This window comes from Hylobates moloch, unplaced genomic scaffold (genome assembly GCF_009828535.3).
Source record: "Hylobates moloch isolate HMO894 unplaced genomic scaffold, HMol_V3 SCAFFOLD_1, whole genome shotgun sequence".
NCBI classification, from domain to species: Eukaryota; Metazoa; Chordata; class Mammalia; order Primates; family Hylobatidae; genus Hylobates; species Hylobates moloch.
In genome coordinates, this window is record NW_026652276.1 from 238,885,736 (window position 1) to 238,894,187 (window position 8,452).

At 48.8% G+C, this 8,452-nt stretch overlaps 1 long non-coding RNA gene across 2 annotated transcripts in view; it reads left to right on the plus strand.

Annotated features, from left to right (window-relative positions):
* Positions 1-6,069: 6,069 nt before the first annotated feature.
* Positions 6,070-8,452, plus strand: part of LOC131381323 (uncharacterized) — a 13,323-nt gene continuing 10,940 nt past the window's right edge. For both annotated transcript variants that reach the window (XR_009209995.1, XR_009209996.1), the window contains exon 1: positions 6,070-6,095. This is a non-coding gene — a long non-coding RNA (uncharacterized LOC131381323). The remainder of the gene's footprint in view (positions 6,096-8,452) is intronic.

Consider the following 8,452-nt stretch of genomic DNA (forward strand, 5'->3'; position numbering starts at 1 on the left):
GCCCCCCAAGTAGCTGGGACTACAGATGCACACCATGCCTGGCTTCTCATTTCTGTGCTAATTACATTTGTCAGTTGGCCTGTGAGTGTCCTGACAGTACTGGCTCCAGCAGCAGCTTCTGCTCCTGGCTTCTCAGGTAAGTTCTGATTCTCTGCATTCACCTGTCTCTCCAGTTTTCAGGATAGCAGTTTGCCCCATGACCTCATTTCTCTGACGGATCTGAGAAGAGTTGTTGATTTTCCATTTGCTGAGCTTTTTTCTTGTTGTGGGGACAGCAGTGATAACTGCCAAGCTCTACCTGTCAAATCATTATCTTTTGATATTTGAATGGTTTTAGTTTTACACGTAGATTTGTATTCCATCTGGAATATTTCTTTTATGCATTATATAAGGTAGAGAACTAACTTTTCTTAGTGAAAATCTGTCATTTCCCCATTTATTTGGGATGGCTCTTCATTATACACAAATGTCCCACGTGAGTGTGTGTGCTCTGTGCTTCTCGTTCTCTTCCGTTGGCCTATTTGCCTATTCCTAACCACTTCCATACTGTAGCTTTTTAATACACCCTTCAATACTGGGTTGCGCGAACCCCCTCTGATTCTTCCCGGCGAGTCTCTCGTGTTGCCTCTCCTCTGTATTGGAGCACATTCCCTCCCTCCTGTCAGATGTTAATTACTTGTGTTCTTTTTCTTTTCTCTGCCAGACTTTCTAGAAGTTTTCTAGTTGTTTTACTCATTTATTTTATCATATCTTTGGGAGTTTCTTAAATTCATAAATGTATCCTCACATATTTACTCATTTGCTCCCTTTTTAGTTTTCTATTTCTTGCTTCTTGAATTAAATGCTCAATTCTTCTTTATTATACAAATAATACTACTGCATTCCCATTTGGAAAATGTTCAGTCTGTACAGAAACACACAGAGAAAAATGTGAGAGTTCCTTTACTTGCACCCCCACTTCCCAGTCCTCTCCCAGAAGTAAGAAGCATCAGCAGTTTCACCGAAACACGTTACTTATGCTCAAATGTCATTTTTAAAATAAATGGCATCATACTCTTTGTACTATTTTGACTTGCTTTTTTAAAAATTTTACTTTGCATATGACTTAGAGATATTTTTGTATCAGTATAGATATGTTTGCCTCATTTCAGGTAAAGGTTACATAATATTCCCTAGTATAGACAGGCTGTGTTTAAATTATGTACTCCATTATTGAAGGATATTTAGCTAGCTTTCCAACAGAAACTCTTCAGATACCTGAAAAACAGTATCTACAAGAAACAACCTTAGCCAGCATGCGGACACATGGACACTTCAGTTGCTAAAACACCGGAATGCTTCCTGATCCATCGGTAGGTAGCAGGCCCCCAATATTCATATTTGACGACAATATGGTTCTCAACTTGGTACACACATCCCGTAAACGTTCAAATACAAAACACACATGCGAAAAGTGGTGGCTTTTGTGCACCCCAGGAATTACTAATGAAAACGCAGTATGAACAACCACAAAGTGAGAATCGGAGCTGATATCTCTACCCCACCCCTCTGTGCAGACACTGTTCTGAAAGGTTTACTCAGGCATTAATTCACTTACTATTCGCAGCAACCCAAGGAGGATGTTCCATTATTATCTTCCACTTCACAAACCGGCCCACAGCCACATTTCTACTGAGTGGGAGAGCCAGCACCGTGGCCCAGACAGCCCGGTTCCTGCAGATCTGTGTTCTGCATTGAAAACCTCATGTTTATAGCAGCTACCGTATTCTGAGGCATGTTCCTAATGGCAAATGTGTAAGACGGAGGAAATCACATTCACTTAAGGGCATTATTTACTGGTGTTTGACTAACCTCTCCCAAATCCACCCTTGGATGACACCCACAAAGCCCTAGGCCAGGAGTCTGCCAGGGCTCAGGGGCAGGTCTCTCTTAGCCCACGAGGTCTGGGCCTCGCTGGGATGGCAGTGGGAAAGCTGGCGTTCAGGGTAATGTTTCATGGGCACCCAGAAGACGCTCCCGCTATAAAACTTTGGGAAATAAAGCAGTGAGGAGATAGCCGTCCCCAGCAGGTACCCCAGTGCTCACTCCCCATGGGCAGCAGGTGCTGCGAACACTGAAGAAACGGTGCCTGCTTCAACAAGGACAGAAAGACCCCAGAGCGCAGAGACCAGGCATCACTACTAACCACTGAAGCAATGAGGGCACTGCCAGCTGACAACCAAGAGGACCTACGGGAGTCTCCAGTGGTTACTCACCAGCCCCAGGACCGAGGACCTAAACAGCCAGGCAGTCTACCACATTCTTACCTGGTCAATATAACTAGAGCAACTCCAGGCCTAGCAAGTGAGGTCTCACTTAGGCCTAACAATGAAGTTACAGCTTCTCACCCATTTCCTAAGGAACCACCCAACACACAGAGCCTGGGGCTTCAGGAAGGATACAGATCATGTCACCAGCACGCGCTCTTTTAACTCCCTTCCCTTTCCCGAAGGGTCTCTGGCCGTCTGCCAGAGAGCCTGGGCCTGGGAAGGCTGGCATGAAGGGTGTCAGGGAATCTAGGACAATGACCAGACTAATTGTAGCCCCTGCGAGCCAGCACACTGCAATGTCCTCCAGTCACAGTGGGCCTCCAAGCCTAAGCCACATTATTTCTCAGGCACCCAGGTGTGTCTTTGGAATATTAACCCTCAATACTGTGCAGAACTACCTCTCAGTTCCCCAATAGGAAGAACACCCATTCAGGCATGAAGAGCAAAGTGAAGTCTTAGAGCTCTCCCTCCTTACTTAAATATTAAATCAAAAGCAAGACCATGGATAAGCAATCTGTGGTGTATTAAAAAAATGGAATATTGCTCTATAATGAAAAGAAATGAATTACTAATGCATGCAACAAATGAGTGAATCTTAACAGCAGTGTGCTGGGTGAGGGAAGCAGACACGGGGGTGCCTACTGTGCGCTTCCCTCACGAAGCCCAAGAACAGACAGAGCCACCTCATGGCGGCAGAAACCTGAATACTGTGCCTCGCGTGGGAAAGGGCAAGCGGGTGCTTCCTGGCGTGGCAGAAACGTTCCCCAGCTTGACTGGAGCATAGGTCATGTGGTTGAATACATTGTTCAAACTCATCAAACTGTGCTTAATATCAGCGTATTTTGTAGTGCAAATTTCTATTCAAGTGACGTCAATTTTTCTGGTATTTCAGAAATTTGCACACCACAGTGACTGAACACTGCCAGTGGGGATTCCTGTCACTGGCCTGGCCCCAGTGTATCTTCAAGAATGACTCATCTGGCACCGTGGGAGCAGGTGGTGGATACGGGGGCCACTGTTCCTCCAGTCTGGGATTCTTACCGGACAAATTAACACAGTACAATCCCTGGTATGAGGCTTGTACCTAAGAATCTAACAAATTGTTTTTTCTATCCCAATTAAGAGAAAGCACTAGAAACTACTCACTTTCTCAGCAGAGTCATGGTGCAGACTGCAGCTTTGTCTCAGGCTATGACACTCTGGCTTACTGTCAGGACTCAAACCAAACAGGACGCCTGGTCAGGCTGCCCTCTCCTCATCTTCCTCTCTCAGCATCGAAATTGCAGCACACCTCTCCCACCCTCAGGGGCCCACTGCCCAATGATACCTGCCCAGCCTCCTCCTGGTGGCTGAGGGGCACCACCTCAGCACCCGCCTCAGCACCCCCAGGTCTGCCCCTCTTTGGGCAGGTCTCTGCCTCCTCCTCTGCCCCACACCCACCTGCTCTGTCCCCGCCCCACCCCAGTTCCCGCGTGGCGGATGCTGTCCTGCAGCTCAGAGCCCCAGCTCACCCTGAAAATCTCCGAGGCCCGGCCAGGGGTCTGGCCCAGGCTTGCAGCCCACCCGGAGGAGCCCAGGGGACCTCTCGCCTCTGCCTGAGCCATGCAGTCTTCATCGTCCGTGGGTGAAGAGCTCAGCCTGGCCAGAGCCTCCCCATGCTCCCCACTAAGACGTACTTCTGAGACACCATCCGGCAGGACAGGCTTTCAGTTGCCGAGGGCCCCACAGGCTGTCCCTGCTTCTGGAACTCTCTTCCCCTGGCCGGCCCCTCGTCCTTCAGCAGGAGGAAAACACTTTTTCACACGAGCCCTCCTTATCTACCAGCCTAGGCTGCACCCGCAAAGGATCTGTGTTCCGGGTTCCAGTGTGTGGCGGCATGTGGTGGTATGTGGTGGCGTGTGGTGGTATGTGGTGGCGTGTGGTGATGTGTGGCGGCATGTGGTGGCGTGTGGTGGTATGTGGTGGCGTGTGGTGATGTGTGGCAGCATGTGGTGCTATGTGGCAGCATGTGGTGGTGTGTGGTGGCGTGTGGTGGTGTGTGGTGGCGTGTGGTGATGTGTGGCAGCACGTGGTGCTATGTGGTGGCGTGTGGTGATGTGTGGCAGCATGTGGTGCTATGTGGTGGTGTGTGGTGGCGTGTGGTGATGTGTGGCAGCATGTGGTGCTATGTGGTGGCGTGTGGTGGTGTGTGGTGGCGTGTGGTGATGTGTGGCAGCATGTCACAGTGCTCCAAGCTGTGAGTCGGGCGCCTTCCCTGGTGCTGCTCTCTCAGAAAGCTCTTCCTGCATTTCCTGCAGTCCAGGAAGTTCTCATCGGGACTGGCAGGGAGTTTGGAATTTGAGTTTTTAAAAATCAGTTACTGGCCAGGCGCGGTGGCTCACACCTGTAATCCCAGCACTTTGGGAGGCCGAGGCGGGCGGATCACGAGGTCAGGAGATTGAGACCATCCTGGATAACACAGTGAAACCCCGTCTCTACTAAAAATACAAAAAATTAGCCGGGCGAGGTGGCAGGTGCCTTTAGTCCCAGCTACTCGGGAGGCTGAGGCAGGAGAATGGCGTGAACCCCGGGGGGCGAAGCCTGCAGTGAGCTGAGATCGCGCCACTGCACTCCAGCCTGGGCGACAGCGAGACTCTGTCTCAAAAAAAAAAAAAAAAAAAAAAAAGAATCAGTTACCAACATATAAAATTCAGAGGATTTCAAACAAAACTTAAGGCTTCTGTCTTCTCTTGCAACATAAGCCCATCATCTGGAGCCCACACTGTCTGCCCCTCAGAGGGCAGGGGACCCCCACTCACCCTACCTGGCCAGCTGTACCCCAAGTACTAGCTGGGACCCAGGCTCCTCCTAGTGCAGAAATAATGGGGAGCTGATTAAACTGTTCAGCAGAAGCTCCAGTCACTCGGTGTTTTCTCAGAATCACTGCACTTGTAAAAGGAGACCTAGGAGAGACAGCCATGCTTAGACTGGAGCAATACGTTGCTAACAAAGAATTTCAGGCATTGGCAAGAGAGCAACTGGGGGACAGGGAGTCTTTCTGAGCCTTTGAAAATGCTGCCTCCTCCTCCTTTAAGGCCAGAATGTGCTGTAAACCCAGGTAATTAGTGAGGCAACATTGCATAGCGCTCTCTCCGGCCTGAAGCCTCCTAGCACTCTGAACCTTTTCTGGCTGGAGCTTCCACAGACACAGAATAAAGGCCATCACTGTGTTGCCATCCTCCACCCATGACGTTTGTGCAGACATCTCGACGATCCCAGGAGGTGCCTGTTAATGGCCTCTGCAGCCTGAAAACACAAGGCTTCCTCTAGGCTTTCCTTTCTGCTAAGCAGAAAGTATCACATTTAATTTTAAAATCATGATTTTCAAAACAATGACCTTCCTCCAAAGACAGGAACCACACACCTGGCTGGTTTGGGCCAGGCAGCGGCTCTGAGCTCAGCCAAGTGGCCCGTGGGCCAGCACTGACTTTGTGGACTGTTGTGGGATCCCACTGGTGAGAAAGGTGCTGAGCACATAAGTGCCACGGACGGGCTTCTCATTAGTCCTGAGCAGCGAACGCAAGCCAGCCCCAGGCAGTGAGACCAAAGACTCTGTCTCTGCTGCAGAACATCCCTTTTGTGAGGCAGGGCTGGCCTCAGAGGCAGCATTGTGTAGTCAGAGGCTTCTTCTCTCCTATGAACCCCCCTGAAGAGCCCCCTTGGGCTCACAGGCCCCAGGTGGGTTGGCATCCATGAAGTTCTGAGAGTCAGCAATCAAGGTTCTGGTCCACAGAGCAGGTCAGGAAGGTAAGGTGACGGAGAATGGAGCAGGAAAGGGGAGAGGCAGCAGAGACGTAGAGGGAGACTGACTGAGGACACGTGGGCCCAAGACACCCAGTGCTGGCTTCCCACTCAGACGCCAGGTGGGAGGAAAGTGGACCAGGCCAGCCCGCTAGCACCAGTGGCCTCCAGCTCCACCCGGAGATGAACGCCAAGCTGAAGTACTGCTGATCAGCCCAGGCCGGTGGGAGGAAAGTACCGGTGGCTTCGTCCCTCCTAGATAGTGTGGCAGGCATGAGATGCACAGCCTTGATGCACCTGCCCCAGATGTTCAAAACTTTCAGCAGACCTCCCACTGCTCATGGGGAAAGTGCTGGCTTGCAGAGTTGTAGGATCTTCCAGATGCCGACCCTCACCCTCCACCCTTCCACCCGCAGATGAGTTCCTGGGATGGGAAGAATCACCCATGGTCTTCCAAAAGTGGTTCACGGACCCCTGGGGGTCTCCACAACGCCTTCAGGGGTTCCCAAAGTGGAAATTGCCTTCACAATTATTGTAATGCATTGTCTGCTCTTTACTGGGTTGCATTTGTGGCAATGGAGGGACCCAGCAGGAGCCTGAGTGGGAGCTGGGAGCAACAGCAACTGCACCTACAGGCATCCTGTTCCCCATGGCCCTTGCCACAGAAAACACAAGGTCAGTTTGGCTTAAGCATATCTTTGATGAGGAAATAAAATTATCAACTTATTAAAGCTTGACCCTGAGTGCACGTCTTTTTGGTTATCCAGGAAGGACGTATGAAATTCCTCTGCTGTAACTGAAGGAAGAAATTTGTCCCAAGGAGAAGATTCCTACCATAATCTGGAAGATCTGTGTTGTGGCTGAACCTGCCACTTTTCATGGGCTGCCATGTTCCCTGCAAGGGTGCTGGAAGGTGATCTGCAGCTATTCATAGGTGGCATTTGGTGCTTAAAAAAAATCAGGTCTGGGCACAGTGGCTCATGCCTGTAATCCCACTACTTTGGGAAGCCAAAGTGGGCAGATCACTTGAGCCCAGGAGTTCAAGACTAGCCTGGGCAACATGGCAAAAACCCATCTCTACAAAAAATACAAACATTAGCCAGGTGTGGTGGCACATGCCTGTAGTCCCAGCTATTCTGGAGGTTGAGGCGGGAGGATCACTTGAGCCCAGGAGGTCCAGGCTGCAGTAAGCAGCCGTGATCACACCACTGCACTCCAGCCTGTGCGACACAGCAAGACTCTGTCTCAAAACAAACAAACAAAAAACAAGTCCTTCAGTTCAAGAACAAGTGACAGTATCTGTTGCTAATGATAACACTGAGCTTTCCAGCAAAAATTGGAATTTTGAAAAACATGGATTGATGATGTGAGCTTGACAGATTTCCAAAACTTAAAGACTTTTCTGAGATCAGTGGTGATATTAACAAATGTAATTTTAAAAAATTTTATAACAAAATGTGTCAACATTTGGAAGAGCTGCATAACTCAGGCAACCAATACTTCCCCAATGAACAGTTACAGCACCATGAACAGTAAAATATCTATTCGAAGTGCAGGTCCACCAACAGATCTTAGGGGCACAGACAGTGACAATTTTATTGATGGTTTCACATTCCACACTGAACTAACTTTAAGGAATCCCCAATGCCAACACATAATGTAGCATCAAAGAAGAATATCCACAATTATCTAAAAGGCTAATAAATACTTCTGCATTCTCCAAATATACATCTGTGTGAGGCGGGATTTTCTTCATAAACTTCAATCAAAACAATAAATCACAATAGAGTGAATGTAAAACAGATGTGAGAATTAAGCTGAAATTTGAAAATATGTAAGACAATACCACCCTGCTCACTAGCCACTTTTGTTTGGGAAAGTACAGTTTTGAAAAATAACACATATTCACAAAGAATGTTAGCAAGGGCTGGGCACGGTGGCTCACACCTATAGTTCCGGATACTCAGGAGGGTGAGGAACCAGGCACTCCAGGCTAAGCCACACAACAAGACCCTGTCCATAAACAAAAAATAATATTAGCAGGTAACAGATTTATTGTTTTTTAATGTTTTTAATTTCTCAGCTTTAATTTCTAATACATTAAATATTGACTGATGCAAACCACAGAAACAAACTCTTTGGGGTTTTCAATGCTTCTAGACTACACAGGGGTGTGCAATGGTTACTTTTTTGTGAATATGACTGGTCCACAGGGTACCCAGATCAAACATGATTCTGGGAGTGTTTGTGACAGGCATGTGTCTGAGCATGGGGAAACGTCTCTGAGAGGCATGTGTCTGAGAGTGGGGAGTGCGTGTGTGTGTGTGGGGGTGTCTGTGAGGGGCAGTGTGTGAGGAGGGAGT